This window comes from Oncorhynchus nerka, linkage group LG2, assembly GCF_034236695.1.
Source record: "Oncorhynchus nerka isolate Pitt River linkage group LG2, Oner_Uvic_2.0, whole genome shotgun sequence".
Taxonomy (NCBI): domain Eukaryota; kingdom Metazoa; phylum Chordata; class Actinopteri; order Salmoniformes; family Salmonidae; genus Oncorhynchus; species Oncorhynchus nerka.
In genome coordinates this window covers 88832134-88850513 of record NC_088397.1, presented here as the reverse complement: position 1 = coordinate 88850513, position 18380 = coordinate 88832134, and the positions used below count along the sequence as shown (strand labels likewise).

At 47.1% G+C, this 18380-nt stretch overlaps 1 protein-coding gene across 1 annotated transcript in view; it reads left to right on the top strand.

Annotated features, from left to right (window-relative positions):
• The window catches only part of LOC135561898 (protein phosphatase 1 regulatory subunit 1A-like), a 78285-nt gene that overhangs the window by 23784 nt on the left and 36121 nt on the right, over positions 1 to 18380 (top strand). The gene's annotated exons all lie outside the window — the stretch shown is intronic.

Here is an 18380-nt window from a genome sequence, read left to right as displayed (position 1 = left end):
ATGGTCCTGGGGGATGGAGTCCTGGGGGTTGAAGTCCTGGGGTTGGAGTCCTGTGGGATGGAGTCCTGGGTGATGGGGTCTTTGAGGACTCCAATCCCCCATCTTAGGGGATGGTCCTGGGGGTTGGAGTCCTGGTGGATGGTCCTGGGGGTTGGAGTCCTGGGGCTGGAGTCCTGGGGTTGGAGTCCTGGAGGATGGTACTGGGGTTGGATTATTGGGGCTGGAGTCCTGGGGCTGGAGTCCTGGGGTTGGAGTCCTGGAGGATTGTCCTGGGGGATGGAGTCCTGGGGCTAGAGTCCTGGGTAATGGAGTCCTGGGTGGTAGAGTCCTGGAGGATGGTCCTGGGGGTTGGATTATTGGGGCTGGAGTCCTGGGGCTGGAGTCCTGTGGTTGGAGTCCTGGAGGATGGTCTTGGGGGTTGGATTCCTGGGACTGGAGTCCTGGGGCTGTAGTCCTGGGGTTGGAGCCCTGGAGGATGGTCCTGGGGGTTGGATTCCTGGGGCTGGAGTCCTGGGTGATGGAGTCCTGGAGGATGGTCCTGGGGGATGGAGTCCTGGGGGTTGAAGTCCTGGGGCTGGAGTCCTGGGAGATGGAGTCCTTGGGTGGTAGAGTCCTGGAGGATGGTCCTGGAGGATGGTCCTGGGGGTTGGAGTCCTGTGGGATGGAGTCCTGCGTGATGGGGTCTTTGAGGACTCCAATCCCCCATCTTAGGGGATGGTCCTGGGGGTTGGAGTCCTGGTGGATGGTCCTGGGGGTTGGAGTCCTGGGGCTGGAGTCCTGGGTGATGGAGTCCTGGAGGATGGTCCTGGGGATGGAGTCCTGGGGGTTGAAGTCCTGGGGCTGGGTCCTGGGAGATGGAGTCCTGGGGGTAGAGTCCTGGAGGATGGTCCTGGAGGATGGTCCTGGGGGTTGGAGTCCTGTGGGATGGAGTCCTGCGTGATGGGGTCTTTGAGGACTCCAATCCCCCATCTTAGGGGATGGTCCTGGGGGTTGGAGTCCTGGTGGATGGTCCTGGGGGTTGGAGTCCTGGGGCTGGAGTCCTGGGTGATGGAGTCCTGGAGGATGGTCCTGGGGGATGGAGTCCTGGGGCTGGAGTCCTGGGTGATGGAGTCCTGGAGGATGCTCCTGTGGGATGTCCTGGGGGTTGGAGTCCTGGGGCTGGAGTCCTGGGTGATGGAGTCCTGGAGGATGGTCCTGGGGGATGGAGTCCTGGGGGTTGAAGTCCTGGGGCTGGAGTCCTGGGTGATGGAGTCCTTGGGTGGTAGAGTCCTGGAGGATGGTCCTGGAGGATGGTCCTGGGGGTTGGAGTCCTGTGAGATGGAGTCCTGGGTGATGGAGTCTTTGAGGACTCCAATCCCCCATCTTAGGGGATGGTCCTGGGGGTTGGAGTCCTGGTGGATGGTCCTGGGGGTTGGAGTCCTGGGGCTGGAGTCCTGGGTGATGGAGTCCTGGAGGATGGTCCTGGGGGATGGAGTCCTGGGGCTGGAGTACTGGGTGATGGAGTCCTGGAGGATGCTCCTGTGGGATGTCCTGGGGGTTGGAGTCCTGGGGCTGGAGTCCTGGGTGATGGAGTCCTGGAGGATGGTCCTGGGGGATGGAGTCCTGGGGGTTGAAGTCCTGGGGCTGGAGTCCTGGGAGATGGAGTCCTGGAGGATGGTCCTGGGGGATGGAGTCCTGGGGCTGGAGTACTGGGTGATGGAGTCCTGAAGGATGGTCCTAGGGGATGTACTGGGGGTTGGAGTCCTGGGGCTGGAGTCCTGGGTGGTAGAGTCCTGGAGGATGGTCCTGGGGGTTGGATTATTGGGGCTGGAGTCCTGGGGCTGGAGTCCTGGGGTTGGAGTCCTGGAGGATGGTCCTGGGGGTTGGATTATTGGGGCTGGAGTCCTGGGGCTGGAGTCCTGGGGTTGGAGTCCTGGAGGATGGTCCTGGGGGTTGGATTATTAGGGCTGGAGTCCTGGGGCTGGAGTCCTGGGGTTGGAGTCCTGGAGGATGGTCCTGGGGGTTGGATTATTGGGGCTGGAGTCCTGGGGCTGGAGTCCTGGGTTAGAGTCCTGGAGGATGGTCCTGGGGGTTGGATTATTGGGGCTGGAGTCCTGGGGCTGGAGTCCTGGGTGATGGAGTCTGGAGGATGGTCTAGGGGATGACTGGGGGTTGGTCCTGGGGCTGGAGTCCTGGGTGGTAGAGTCCTGGAGGATGGTCCTGGGGTTGGATTATTGGGGCTGGAGTCCTGGGGCTGGAGTCCTGGGGTTGGAGTCCTGGAGGATGGTCCTGGGGGTTGATTATTGGGGCTGGAGTCCTGGGGCTGGAGTCCTGGGTTGGAGTCCTGGAGGATGGTCCTGGGGTTGGATTATTAGGGCTGAGTCCTGGGGCTGGAGTCCTGGGGTTGGAGTCCTGGAGGATGGTCCTGGGGTTGGATTATTGGGGCTGGAGTCCTGGGGCTGGAGTCCTGGGTGGTAGAGTCCTGGAGGATGGTCCTGGGGGTTGGATTATTGGGGCTGGAGTCCTGGGGCTGGAGTCCTGGGTGATGGAGTCCTGGAGGATGGTCCTAGGGGATGTACTGGGGGTTGGAGTCCTGGGGCTGGAGTCCTTAGAGTCCTGGAGGATGGTCCTGGGGGGATGGAGTCCTGGGGCTGGAGTCCTGGGGTTGGAGTCCCTGGATGGTCTTGAGGTTGGATTCCCATGGGATGGAGTCCTGGGTGATGGAGTCTTTGAGGACTCCAATCCCCATCTTAGGGATGGTCTGGTGGATGGTCCTGGGGGTTGGAGTCCTGGGGCTGGAGTCCTGGGTGATGGAGTCCTGGAGGATGGTCCTGGGGGATGGAGTCCTGGGGCTGGAGTCCTGGGTGATGGAGTCCTGGAGGATGATCCTGGGGGATGTCCTGGGGTTGGAGTCCTGGGGCTGGAGTCCTGGGTGATGGAGTCCTGGAGGATGGTCCTGGGGGATGGAGTCCTGGGGGTTGAAGACCTGGGGCTGGAGTCCTGGGAGATGGTCCTGGGGGTTGGATTCCTGGGGCTGGATTCCTGGGTGATGGAGTCCTGGAGGATGGTCCTAGGGGATGTCCTGGGGGTTGAAGTCCTGGGGCTGGAGTCCTGGGTGGTAGAGTCCTGGAGGATGGTCCTGGGGGTTGGATTATTGGGGCTGGAGTCCTGGGGCAAGGGTTCTGGGGTTGGAGTCCTGGAGGATGGTACTGGGGGTTGGATTATTGGGGCTGGAGTCCTGGGGCTGGAGTCCTGGGGTTGGAGTCCTGGAGGATTGTCCTGGGGGATGGAGTCCTGGGGGCTGGAGTCCTGGGTAATGGAGTCCTGGGTGGTAGAGTCCTGGAGGATGGTCCTGGGGGTTGGATTATTGGGGCTGGAGTCCTGGGGCTGGAGTCCTGTGGTTGGAGTCTGGAGGAGGACTGGTCTTAGGGGTTGGAGCCCTGGAGGATGGTCCTGGGGGTTGGATTCCTGGGGCTGGAGTCCTGCGTGATGGGGTCTTTGAGGACTCCAATCCCCCATCTTAGGGGATGGTCCTGGGGGTTGGAGTCCTGGTGGATGGTCCTGGGGGTTGGAGTCCTGGGGCTGGAGTCCTGGGTGATGGAGTCCTGGAGGATGGTCCTGGGGGATGGAGTCCTGGGGCTGGAGTCCTGGGTGATGGAGTCCTGGAGGATGCTCCTGTGGGGTCCTGGGGTTGGAGTCCTGGGGCTGGAGTCCTGGGTGATGGAGTCCTGGAGGATGGTCCTGGGGGATGGAGTCCTGGGGTTGAAGTCCTGGGGCTGGAGTCCTGGGTGATGGAGTCCTTGGGTGGTAGAGTCCTGGAGGATGGTCCTGGAGGATGGTCCTGGGGGTTGGAGTCCTGTGAGATGGAGTTCTGGGTGATGGAGTCTTTGAGGACTCCAATCCCCCATCTTAGGGGATGGTCCTGGGGGTTGGAGTCCTGGTGGATGGTCCTGGGGTTGGAGTCCTGGGGCTGGAGTCCTGGGTGATGGAGTCCTGGAGGATGGTCCTGGGGATGGAGTCCTGGGGCTGGAGTACTGGGTGATGGAGTCCTGGAGGATGGTCCTGGGGATGGGATGAAGTCCTGGGGCTGGAGTCCTGGGAGATGGTCCTGGGGCTGGATTCCTGGGGTCCTGGGTGATGGAGTCCTGGAGGATGGTCCTGGGGGATGGGGGGAGTCCTGGGGGCTTGAGTCCTGGGGCTGGAGTCCTGGAGATGGTCCTGGGGGTTGGATTATTGGGGCTGGAGTCCTGGGGCTGGAGTCCTGGGGGAGTCCTGGAGGATGGTCCTGGGGTTGGGATGGAGTCCTGGGGGGGTCCTGGGGTTGGAGTCCTGGAGGATGGTCCTGGGGGATGGAGTCCTGGGGCTGGAGTCCTGGAGTCCTGGGTGGTAGAGTCCTGGAGGATGGTCCTGGGGGTTGGATTATTGGGGCTGGAGTCCTGGGGCTGGAGTCCTGGGGTTGGAGTCCCGGAGGATGGTCTTGGGGGTTGGATTCCCATGGGATGGAGTCCTGGGTGATGGAGTCTTTGAGGACTCCAATCCCCCATCTTAGGGGATGGTCCTGGTGGATGGTCCTGGGGGTTGGAGTCCTGGGGCTGGAGTCCTGGGTGATGGAGTCCTGGAGGATGGTCCTGGGGGATGGAGTCCTGGGGCTGGAGTCCTGGGTGATGGAGTCCTGGAGGATGGTCCTGGGGGATGGAGTCCTGGGGGTTGAAGACCTGGGGGGCTGGATGGAGTCCTGGGTGATGGAGTCCTGGAGGATGGTCCTAGGGGATGTCCTGGGGGTTGAAGTCCTGGGGCTGGAGTCCTGGGTGGTAGAGTCCTGGAGGATGGTCCTGGGGGTTGGATTATTGGGGCTGGAGTCCTGGGGCTGGAGTCCTGGGGTTGGAGTCCTGGAGGATGGTCCTGGGGGTTGGATTATTGGGGCTGGAGTCCTGGGGTTGGAGTCCTGGAGGATTGTCCTGGGGGATGGAGTCCTGGGGGCTGGAGTCCTGGGTAATGGAGTCCTGGGTGGTAGAGTCCTGGAGGATGGTCCTGGGGGTTGGATTATTGGGGCTGGAGTCCTGGGGCTGGAGTCCTGTGGTTGGAGTCCTGGAGGATGGTCTTGGGGTTGGATTCCTGGGACTGGAGTCCTGGGGCTGTAGTCCTGGGGTTGGAGCCCTGGAGGATGGTCCTGGGGGTTGGATTCCTGGGGCTGTAGTCCTGGGGCTGGAGTCCTGGGGTTGGAGTCCTGGGTGGTAGAGTCCTGGAGGATCCGGTCCTGGGGGATGCAGTGTACCCCCCACTCAGGAAGTACACTCATCCATGTACAGATATTAATGCTTTACGCTTGTGTTAGGTACCACAGTGTGCCAAGGCAGTTGCATTATGTACTTAATTTTGTAGATACAACTCAAATATTATAATATGATGCTGACTAACAACTGTAATCAGTTTCAAGGAACTAAGCATTTGGTTTGGAACGTACTTCTTCTACATGTTTCAAAACAAACGCTGAGTTCCTTGTATGACATCATAATGTGGTTCTAATGTCTACTTCCCTAATCTCTTTCCCCACAGTGTAAGAATGACAGTGTATCAATCTCCACTTCCCTAATCTCTTTCCCCACAGTGTTAGAATGAGAGTGTATCAATTTTTACTTCCCTAATCTCTTTCCCAACAGTGTTAGAAGGACAGTGTATCAATTTCTGAGACATTCCCTTTCTCTTGAATTTGAGCAACCTCAATCCTTTCGATAAGAGCTTCTTTGTGCATAATAAAACCCTTCTGTCCCTAGTTAGTTAACATGAGGAATCATGGCATTTCAAGGTCATGTAACTCCATGATGTACTTGGGTAGGTTTGATTTAACATCTTGTATAAGCTGATGTCTAGACATATATTTGTCCTTCACTGGGTCAACACTGTTAATTCCTAGTGCTTCTGAGATGACATTTCTGAGAGGCAGTACAGAGATAATGTTTTGGCTGTCACACCCCTCATCTGTCCTAGATTTAAAAAAGGTTCTGAAAGCACATCTGTTTGAATACATGCCTGAGATGACTGTAACTGAAATAAGCCCAAGCTCTAGGCCAGTTCTATTCTTAGCTACTGTAATACTGAGAGAAGTCAGCACTGTATTTCATAATCACCTTATTACTTTTAGACTAAAATGGATATATCTATAGCTCCTATGACTGAAATTGCATTACAACTGCACTTCCTGGTGCCCAGCACATTATGATTCTTGTTCATTCCAGGATACAGAAAATATAGTAGTTTAATGTTTTTTCCCCTATCTGTACAGATAGGAATAAAGGTAAACAACAGTAGTGATAGTGGAGTATCTGCCAGTAGCTGTATAGCCTTGTCCTCTCCTTAAGTTTGGGCTAGGCGTCCTGCTAGTGGGACAACTTTCGGCGAAACTGAAGGGCGCACCACATCAGTCATAAAAATTATGGCTATTAAACATTTAGGTTCATATAAGTATCTTATATCGGTTGAAAGCTTAAATTCTTGTTAATATAACTGCACTGTCCAATTTACAGTAGCCATTACAGCCAAAGCATGCCATGTGATTGTTTGAGGACGGCGCCCCACATCAAAATATTTTTCCACCGGCACGTCTCAAAAATGCACAAATAGCGATTAAATATTAACTTACCTTTTGAAAATCTTCCTCTGATTTGTCATCCATAGTGTTCCAGCTATAACATGTTTTGTCATTTTATATTTTTATCTAACAAAATGACAAAACATGTTATTTTTTATAAAATCCTTCTTTATATCCCAAAAGTCTGTTTTGTTGGCGCCATCGATTTGAGTAATCCACTCGTTCAACGGGCAGAGAATGTAATCCGAAAATCTAGCGCTTAACTTTGTTTCAACAAGTCAAAATACATTTCTATTTACTCCTCAGATACCCTAAAATGTAATCAAACTATAGTATTTCTTACGGAAAGTAGTATGTTCAAAAGGAAACCGATTTTAGCAGGTGCGTCATGTCTTCATTTTGCACCCAAACACGAATTTCCAAGACTCTGTCCCTGCGCTTAAACTCATATTTCTCATTCGTTTTGGAAGTTACAAGCCTGAAACCTTGAACATAGACTGACACCCTGTGTAAAGAATGGCATCCTGGGAGCTAGAATTCAGAATGCTCCTATACTTTCCATTGTAAGAGCATGGTCTCTCTCAAAAAAATGTATTGTATGAGACTATTGAGACTATAGTCTCATACATTATTTTAACATTTCTACAGGGCCTGAGCATCAGGCAGTTTACTTTGGGCACGTCAGTCAGGCGGAAATTGAGAAAAAAGGAAGTTAATAGCATTGTTCTCCCATTAGGTTATTTCATCCATTGTCCTCCTCAATGTTTTAGGTTACCAGCCACCACTGACCTACACAGACACCAGAAGGAAGGAGAGTAGTTATAGTGGTGTATCCCTTGTCCTCTGAATTACTTCCTTCCTGATTCAGCTTCAATTATTTTTATGAGTTTGAACAGTATCCATAACAGCATGACATTTAATTATAGGCTAATGTACGTTTATTATACAGTACCTGCTACTAAACCAGCTCTCTGCTACTCTTCTGTTGTACAAACCACTAAGCATCATACAGAAGAAGAATTAAGACATAAGTCATGGTAGAAAAGCAGATGGAGCCAGGAAAAAAAGAAACCGAACCATATTCCTTATACAGGCCTATAGTGCTCTGGCCAAAGGAAGTGCCCTATATAGGGAATTGGATGTCTCACTGCTCAAAAGACCATGAATAATTCTGATAGTTCAAAGTTGAACAGGATTGCTGTTATAAGGACAGGTCTATATATAGATTATGTGATGGATGTGGAAAGACTCCTGTCTGTAAGATACCTGTCTTGTATGTCACTAATGGCCCAGGCTGCCGAGATGGCTGCCGTTTTACAGGCTCCTATCCAATTCTGTTATTGTGTGTGTTTTTTTGTGTTATTTGTAATTTATTTGTACACAATGTTTCTGCCACCGTCTCTTATGACCGAAAAGAGCTTCTGGATATCAGGACAGCGATTACTCACCTCGTATTGGACAAAGATTTTTCTTTAATGAGTCGGACGTGAAGGATTTACACTTCAGACACTGGACAAGGCCCATTTGCATGAAGAAGAGACAGAGATATTGGGGATGTAGGTCAGGGTGCCTTGTAAGGATCCGACGGCATGTCGGTAATCCGCCTATACAATCAGTCCAATAAGCCAACTTGTAAAATGGATGAGCTCAGATGTAATATCTTATGTTTCACAGAGTCGTGGCTGAACGACGACATGGATAACATACATCTGGCGGGGTTTTCAATGCATCAGCAAGATAGAACAGTTGCCTCCGGTAAGACAAGGGGTGGCGGTCTATGTCTATTTGTCAATAACAGCTGGTGCACGAAATCTAATATTAATGAAGTCATGAGGTTTTTGCTCATCTGAGATAGAGTATCTCATGATAAGCTGTAAACCACATGATTTACCAACGTTTTCCAAAGAGATTTCATCTTTATTTTCATAGCTTTCCATTTACCACAACAAACCAATGCCAGCACTAAGACCACACTCAACAAGCTGTATAAGGCCATAAGCAATCAAGAAAATGCTCATTCAGAGGCAGCGCTCCTAGTGGCCGGGGACTTTCATGCAGGGAAACTTAAATCCATGTTACCTCATTCTACCAGCATGTTACATGTGCAACCAGAGGAGAAAAAAAACTCTAGACCACCTTTACTCCACACACAGAGGCGCGTACAAAGCTCTCCCTGTACATCCATTTGGCAAATTTGACTCTAACTCTATTCTCCTGATTCCGGCTTACAAGCACAAACTAAAGCAGGAAGTACCAGTGACTCGCTCAATACGGAAGTGGTCAGATGACGCAGATGCTAAGCAACAGGACTGTTTTGCAAGCACAGACTGGAATAAGTTCCGGGATTCTTCCGATGCCATTCAGGGGTACACCACATCAGTCACTGGCTTCATCAATGCATTGATGACGTCGTCCCCACAGTGACCATACGTACATACCCCAACCAGAAGTTATGGTTTACAGGCAACATCTGCACTGAGCTAAAGGGTAGAGTTGCAGCTTTCAAGGAGCGGGACTCTAACCCGGAAGCTTATAAGAAATCCCGCTATGCCCTCCAACGAACCATCAAACAGGCAAAGCGTCAATACAGGATTAAGATTGAATCGTACTACACCAGCTCTGATGCTCGTCGGATGTGGCAGGGCTTTGCAAACTATTACGGACTACAAAGGGAAGCAGCGAGCTGCCAAGTGACACATGCCCACCAGACAAGCTAAATGACTTCTAAGGTCGCTTCGAGGCAAACAACACCGAAGCATGCATGAGAGCACCAACTTCTCCGGAAAACTGTGTTATCACACACTTTGTAGCCGATGTGAGTAAGACCTTAAAACAGGTTAACATTCACAAGGCCGCCGCGCCAGACAGATTACCAGGACATGTACTCCAAGCATGCGCTGACCAACTGGCACATGTCTTCACTGATATTTTCAACCTGTCCCTGACCGAGCCTGTAATACCAACATGTTTCAAGCAGACCACCGTAGTCCCTGTGCCCAAGAACAACATGGTAACTTTCCTAAATGACTACCGACCTGTAGCACTCATGTCTGTAGGCACGAAGTGCCTTGAAAGGCTGGTAATGTCTCACATAAACACCATTATCCCAGAAACCCTAGACCTACCCCAATTTTCATACTGCCCCAACAGATCCACAGATAATGCCATCTCTATTGCACTCCATAATGCCCTTTCCCACCTCGACAAAAAGAACACCTATGTGAGAATGCTATTCATTGACTACAGCACAGCGTTCAACACCTTAGTGCCCTCAAAGCACATCACTAAGCTAAGGACCCTCTGACTGAACACCTCCCTCTGCAGCTGGATCCTGGACTTCCTCAGTCCGCCCCTGTACTCTCTGTTCACCCATGACTGCATGTCCATGCACGACTCCAACACCATCATTAAGTTAGCTGATGACACAACAGTGGTAGGCCTGATCACCGACAACAATGAGACATCCAATAGGGAGGAGGTCAGAGACCTGGAAGTATGGTGCCAGGGTAACAACCTCTCCCACAATGTGATCAAGACAAAGGAGATAATCGTGGACTACAGGAAAAGGAGGGTCGGGCACACCCCCATTCTCATCGACAAGGCGGCAGGGTAGCCTAGTGGTTAGAGCGTTGGACTAATAACCGGAAGGTTGCGAGTTCAAACCCCCGAGCTGACAAGGTACAAATCTGTCGTTCTGCCCCTGAACAGGCAGTTAACCCACTGTTCCCAGGCCGCCATTGAAAATAAGAATGTGTTCTTAACTGACTTGCCTGGTTAAATAAAGATAAAAAAAAAAAAAAGGCTGTAGTGGACCAGGTTGAGAGCTTCAAGTTCCTTGATGTCCACATCAACAAATTATCATGGTCCAAACACACCAAGACAGTCGTGAAGAGGGCACGATAACACCTATACCCCCTCAGGAGACTGAAAAGATTTGGCATGGGTCTTCAAATCCTCAAAAGTTGTACAGGTGCACCATCAAGAGCACTGGTTGCATCACCGCCTGGTATGTCAACTGATCGGACTCTATCCACAAGGCACTACAGAGGGTAGTGCGTACGGCCCAGTACATCATTAAGCTTTCTTAACACCAATTTTTCTGAAAACTGCATTGTTGGTTAAGGGCTTGTAAGTAAGCATTTCACTGTAAAGTCTACACCTGTTGTATTCAGTGCTTGTGACAAATAACGTTTTATTTTATTTTATTTGATACAACATGGGAACATTAGATTAAAAACGTCAGGACATAGATGGATCGTCTTTTGTTATAATGGGGAGCAATATTGCATATGAATCCGAGAGAGGAGTATGGTGCTCCATGTGAATCAGCCAGTTCAATTCATTCTATTGTTACTCTGGTCGATCCATCAGAAGAGCTGGAATCTCTTCATATTTGACACTTCTTTTACAGAAGCAACAATAACAGAATCTATGGCTTTCTCTCTTTTCTTCTCAATTTGTGAGTTATGCAGTGTTGAATGTGAAGGAGAAAGAGCTGAAAGGAAAAAGGGATGGATTAAGGCTCTGGGGGCAGTGGTGTGTGTGTGTGTGTGTGTGTGTGTGTGTGTGTGTGTGTGTGTGTGTGTGTGTGTGTGTGTGTGTGTGTGTGTGTGTGTGTGTGTGTGTGTGTGTGTGTGTGTTGATGAGAGCCGCTACGAGGGCTTGGTATGGTATTAATACAGCGTTTCCCAAACTCGGTCCTGAGGCCCCCCCTAGGTGCACGTTTTGATTTTTGCACTAGCACTTCACAGCGGACTCAAATAATGATTTGAATTGTTATTTGAATCAGGTGGGTAGTGCTAGGACAAACACTAAAATGTGCACCCCCTGGGGTTACCAGGACTATGGTGTGGAATTAAGTTATAGTATGGTATGCTTTAAGGTATGGTAAGATATGGTAAGGTATTATGGTATGGTCAAGTATGGCAAGATATGTTATGGTATTATGGTATGGTATGATATAGTATGGTATTAACGTATAGTATGGTAAGATATGGTATGGTATTAAGGTATGGTTTTGAGGAATTGTATGGTAAGATATGGTGTGGTGTTGAGGTATAGTATGGTAAGATATGGTATGGTATGGTAGTGCGGTATGGTATGGTAAGATATGGTATGTATTGAGATATGGTATGGTATTAAGGTATGGTATGGTATTGAGGTATGGTATGGTAAGATATGGTATGGTATGGAATTGAGGTATGGTATGGTAGGGTAAGGTAAGATATGGTATGATATTGAAGGATGGTATGGTAAGATATGGTATGATATTGAAGTATGGTATGGTAAGATATGGTATGGAATTGAGGTACGGTATGGTAAGATCAAATCAAATCAAAATTATTTATATAGCCCTTCGTACATCAGCTGATATCTCAAAGTGCTGTACAGAAACCCAGCCTAAAACTCCAAACAGCAAGCAATGCAGGTGTTGAAGCACGTTGGCTAGGAAAAACTCCCTAGAAAGGCCAAAACCTAGGAAGAAACCTAGAGAGGAACCAGGCTATGAGGGGTGGCCTCTTCTGGCTGTGCCGGGTGGAGATTATAACAGAACATGGCCAAGATGTTGAAATGTTCATAAATGACCAGCATGGTCAAATAATAGTTCAGGGACAAGGTAGCACGTCTGGTGAACAGGTCAGGATTCCATAGCCGCAGGCAGAACATTTGAAACTGGAGCAGCAGCACGGCCAGTTGGACTGGAGACAGCCAGGAGTCATCATGCCAGGTAGTCCTGAGGCATGGTCCTACGGCTCAGGTCCTCCGAGAGAGAGAAAGAAAGAAAGAGAGAAGAGAGAATTAGAGAGAGGATACTTAAATTCACACAGGACACCGGATAAGACAGGAGAAGTACTCCAGATATAACAAACTGACCCTAGCCCCCCGACACATAAATTACTGAAGCATAAATACTGGAGAATGAGACAGGTACCCCCGGACAGCGCCAAACAGGAAGGATATAACCCCACCCACTTTGCCAAAGCACAGCCCCCACACCACTAGAGGGATATCTTCAACCACCAACTTACCATCCTGAGGCAAGGCCGAGTATAGCCCACAAAGATCTCCGCCACGGCACAACCCAAGGGGGGGCGCCAACCCAGACAGGAAGATTGATTGGCTGTTATAGACTCTCCTCTGCTCTCGGTGATGTATTTTCTTCTCTGATGAACCTTCTGTCTAAACATCTTTACAGTGAAATGATCTTGATTGGTGATCTCAACTGGTGTTGGTTAAAGCCAGTGTCTGATGATTTAAGAATGTTTGTAATTCTATGAATCTTACCTAGTTGATTAACTCACCCACTCGCCCAAAACTTAAATGCCCCTAAAAAGAACCCCTGATTGATTTGATATTGACAAATGTTCCACATAAATATTCTGCGGTTGGTGTTTTTTGTAATGATTTAAGTGACCATTGTGCTGTTGTTACGGTTAGAAATACTAAGGTTCCATCGACAAACCCACGTTTTATTCGTAAGAGACATTTGAAGAGTTTTAATGATTTGTTTTATTTTGACTGGAGCAGATTGAGTTTATCCCTGATGTGGAAACTGTCTGGAAATTCTTTCATGATGGTTTTTCCCAAATAGTAAACAAACAGGCCCCATTCCGCAGGTTCAGGGTTAAAGGGCGGGATAATCCATGGTTTTCTTCTGAGCTGTCTAATATTATTCACGACCATAATCTAGCCTGGGCTAAAGCAAGGAAATCATGTTCTGATGCTGATTGGCTTATTTTTTAGGCAGTTACGAAACCATTGTTATTTTCTTCTCAGGAAGACCAAGTCTGAATATTTTATGTCTGTTACCACTGATAACCTGAATGACCCTAGAAAGTTTTGGAAGGCTATTAAGTCTATGTCTGGTATCAGTAATGTTGATGAATTACTGTCATGTGTATTGAAGGACTTTGTTGCTGTATATGACAAAACTGGATTGCTGAATTGTTTCACTGAGGACTTTGCATCATCTGGTAGGCTGTTTGATTCAGTGTCCTCTGTCTCTGTAGAACCCTGTGTGGATGAACCAGTGAGAGCTGGTCAAACTTGTAGCTTTCTGCCATTCTCAGTGCAGGTGGTACATAAAGCCCTGAAATCGTTAGATCAGAGAAAGCCTGCAGGTCCTGATCTTTTGGATCCCTGCTTTTTAAATCTGGCAGCTGATTTCATAGCTGAACCACTTACATATCTGTTCAATCTAACCCTGGAATGTAATGAAATTCCAAAGATCTGGAAATCAGCATTTGTCCTACCACTTTTAAAAGGGGGAGATCCAACTGTTTTAAATAATTATAGGCCAATCTCAAAGCTGTCACACCTGGTGAAAATACTTGAAACCCTTGTGAGTGAACAGCTAAAAGAGTTTTTATATACTAACTCTATTTTATCAATGTACCAATCGGACTTCAGGAAGAAGCATAGCACAATTACAGCAGCCATGAAGGTTTTAAATGATATCACCGAAGCACTTGACAAAAAACAGCACTGTGTCTCACTTTTTATTGATCTCTCTAAGGCTTTTGATACAGTTGATCATGCTATACTAAGGCAGAGGTTGTCGAGTGTAGGTCTTTCAGAGCATGCAGTTACATGGTTTGCTAACTATCTGTCTGATAGAACTCAGTGCACTCATGACGGTTAAATTGTCTGTCAGTAATGGTGTGCCCCAAGGCTCTGCACCTGGTCCTCTCTTATTCACTATTTATATTAACAATTTAGACAAAAATGTCCAAAATGCTCAACTTCATTTTTAATGCGGATGGTACTGTTATTTACTGTTGTGCCTCGTCTCTTACAAAATCTTTCCAGAACTTACAAAATGCTTTTTATACTGTTCAACATAACCTTGTGTCAATTGAAGCTTATCCTCAATACTGACAAAACTAAACTAATGGTGTTTTCTAAAGCAAGAAATAGACCTCTGAACCTTTCACCTATTACTACCTGTCAGGGCAAGGAGATTGAGACTGTAACCTCATATAAATATCTTGGAATTTTAATTGATGAAGGCCTCTCTTTTAAATCGCACATTCAACAATTTACACAAAAATTGAAGCTGAAATTGTGATTTTATTTTAGGAATAAGACCTGTTTTTCTTTTGAAGCCAGAAGGAGGCGAGTATCAGCTATATTTATGCCTTTTCTAGACTATGGGGATATTTTATATATGAATTATTCCCCTCAGTGTTTGAGATCAATTGACACCCTTTACCATGGCACTTTGAGATTTATTTTAAACTGCAAAATCCTTACGCACCACTGCACTTTGTATACCAGGGTTGGCTGGCCTTCTCTAGTCACTCGTAGGCTCAGGCACTGGTATACTTTTATTTACAAAGCCATTTTGTGTTTACTACCTTTTTATTTGGGCATTTTTATTGTTCAGAAATGTGGTGGGTACTCTCTTCGTTCGCTGGACTTTATCCTGCTAACTGTTCCAAATGTCCAAACTAAATTTGGTAAATGGGTTTTTATGTACTCATCAAACTGGAAGGACTTACCCGATTGGTATTTATAAATCACTGATGAATGATCTTGAGACTGATTCCCTGACTTGTCAATGTTTTTAATTTGCTGTTTTATAATTTTGTTATACTCTTGTGAATTCTATGGTTTTTACTAGATTACTTGTAGTTTTTCATGTTGTCTGTCTGTAATTGTGTAATGACTTGGTGCTGCCTATCTTGGCCAGGACGCTTTTGAAAAAGAGATGTCAAATCTCAAATAAAATGGTTGTTAACCCCAAATGGCTTTGTAAATAAAAGTATACTGGTGACTGAGGTATTGTGTGATAAGATATGGTATGGTGTTGAGGTATGGTAAGATATGGTATGGTATTGAGGTATGGTAAGATATGGTATGGTATTGAGGTATAGTATGATAAGATATGGTATGGTATTGAGGTATAGCATGGTAAGATATGGTATGGTGTTGAGGTATAGTATGATAAGATATGGTATGGTGTTGAGGTATAGTATGGTATGGTATGGTATTGAGGTATAGCATGGTAAGATATGGTATGGTGTTGAGGTATAGTATGATAAGATATGGTATGGTGTTGAGGTATAGTATGGTATGGTATGGTATTGAGGTATAGCATGGTAAGATATGGTATTGGTATTAAGGTATGGTATGGTATGGTAAGATATGTTGTGGTATTAAGGTATGTTGTGGTATTGAGGTATGGTATGGCATGGTATGGTAAGATATGGTATGGTATTGAGGTATAGCATGGTAAGATATGGTATTGGTATTCAGGTATGGTATGGTAAGATATGTTATGGTATTAAGGTATGTTGTGGTATTGAGGTATGGTATGGCATGGTATGGTAAGATATGGTATGGTATTGAGGCATAGCATGGTAAGATATGGTATGGTATTGAGGTATAGCATGGTAAGATATGGTGTGGTATTGAGGTATGGTAGGGTATGGTAAGATATGGTATGGTATGGTATCGCGGTATGGTATAGTAAGTATGGAATAATGTGTGTGTGTAGCATAAGATATGGTACACACACACACACACACACACGCAAATGCAAGGGAACACGCAACCACAGGTTAATATAATCACTTTCCATCTGGTGTGAAAGACCAAAAGAAAGAGAGATGTTGCTTCTTATACACAGTCTTTCTCTGGTTGTGTGTGAAAGGAAATGAATCCTCTTTTAGTCTGCATACCCAATTAGCAGTGTGTCATCAAGGAGATAACACACAGAGGTACCATACTATGGAATTATTATGCCAAAACCTCAATCTCCCTCAATAACGTCAAGAGAAAACTGGAGGTCAGTCTGATGAACCAAACTACTCAGTAATCTCCTCCATATAGCCTTACTCTCTCTCACACACTCACATGCACACATGTGCACACACATTTAAACAAAACATTTTTACTGATCAATTAATTTATATATTTATAATTAGTAGGTTTTGTCATCTGTTGTAACAAACCTTGTTTGTGGTGTGGTTTTCATTTCAACCCTTGGGCTTCCAACCACACCTGCACATCGTTTAAATGTGTTGTTGTTTATCATTTGTTTTCTTTGGTGCCCAAAAAAAACATTGACTGAGCAGGAGTGTGTCATTCAAGGAGATAACATTGACTAATGAGCAGTGCGTCATCAAAGAGATAACATTGACCAATGAGCAGTGTGTCATTCAAGGAGATAACGTTGACTAATGAGCAGTGCGTCATCAAAGAGATAACATTGACTAGTGAGCATGAGTGTGTCATTCAATGAGATAACGTTTGCGGACGACACAACAGTGGTAGGCTTGATTACCAACAACGACGAGACGGCCTACAGGGAGGAGGTGAGGGCCCTCGGAGTGTGGTGTCAGGAAAATAACCTCACACTCAACGTCAACAAAACTAAGGAGATGATTGTGGACTTCAGGAAACAGCAGAGGGAACACCCCCCTATCCACATCGATGGAACAGTAGTGGAGAGTGTAGCAAGTTTTAAGTTCCTCGGCATACACATCACAGACAAACTGAATTGGTCCACTCACACTGACAGCGTCGTGAAGAAGGCGCAGCAGCGCCTCTTCAACCTCAGGAGGCTGAAGAAATTTGGCTTGTCACCAAAAGCACTCACAAACTTCTACAGATGCACAATCGAGAGCATCCTGGCGGGCTGTATCACCGCCTGGTACGGCAACTGCTCCGCCCTCAACCGTAAGGCTCTCCAGAGGGTAGTTGAGGTCTGCACAACGCATCACCGGGGGCAAACTACCTGCCTTCCAGGACACCTACACCACCCGATGTTACAGGAAGGCCATAAAGATCATCAAGGACATCAACCACCCGAACCACTGCCTGTTCACCCCGCTATCATCCAGAAGGCGAGGTCAGTACAGGTGCATCAAAGCTGGGACCGAGAGACTGAAAAACAGCTTCTATCTCAAGGCCATCAGACTGTTAAACAGCCACCACTAACATTGAGTGGCTGCTGCCAACACACTGTCATTGACACTGACCCAACTCCAGCCACTTTAATAATGGGAATTGATGGGAAATGTTGTAAATATATCACTAGCCACTTTAAATAATGCTACCTTATATAATGTTACTTACCCTACATTATTCATCTCATATACATACGTATATACTGTACTCTACATCATCGACTGCATCCTTATGTAATACATGTATCACTAGCCACTTTAACTATGCCACTTTGTTTACTTTGTCTACATTCTCATCTCATATGTATATACTGTACTCGATACCATCTACTGTATGCTGCTCTGTACCGTCACTCATTCATATATCCTTATGTACATATTCTTTATCCCCTTACACTGTGTATAAGACAGTAGTTTTGGAATTGTTAGTTAGATTACTTGTTGGTTATCACTGCATTGTCGGAACTAGAAGCACAAGCATTTCGCTACACTCGCATTAACATCTGCTAACCATGTGTATGTGACAAATAACATTTGATTTGATTTGATTTGATTTAATGAGCAGTGTGTCATTCAAGGTGATAACATTGACTAATGAGCAGTGTATTATGAAGGAGATAACATTGGCTAGTGAGCAGCAGTCTGTCATCAAGGGGATAACATTGACTAATGAGCAGTGTATTATGAAGGAGATAACATTGGCTAGTGAGCAACAGTGTGTCATCAAGGAGATAACATTGACTGGTGAGCAGTACGTCATCAAGGAGAAAACATCGAATCCCATAATGAGTCCCTATTAAATAAACCCTTATCATTAACTAAGAAAGCAGAGCAAGACTCTCATTAGGTAAGCATTTTCTTCAGTAGTAACATATGCATTTCAAAGATTTTCAGAGGCT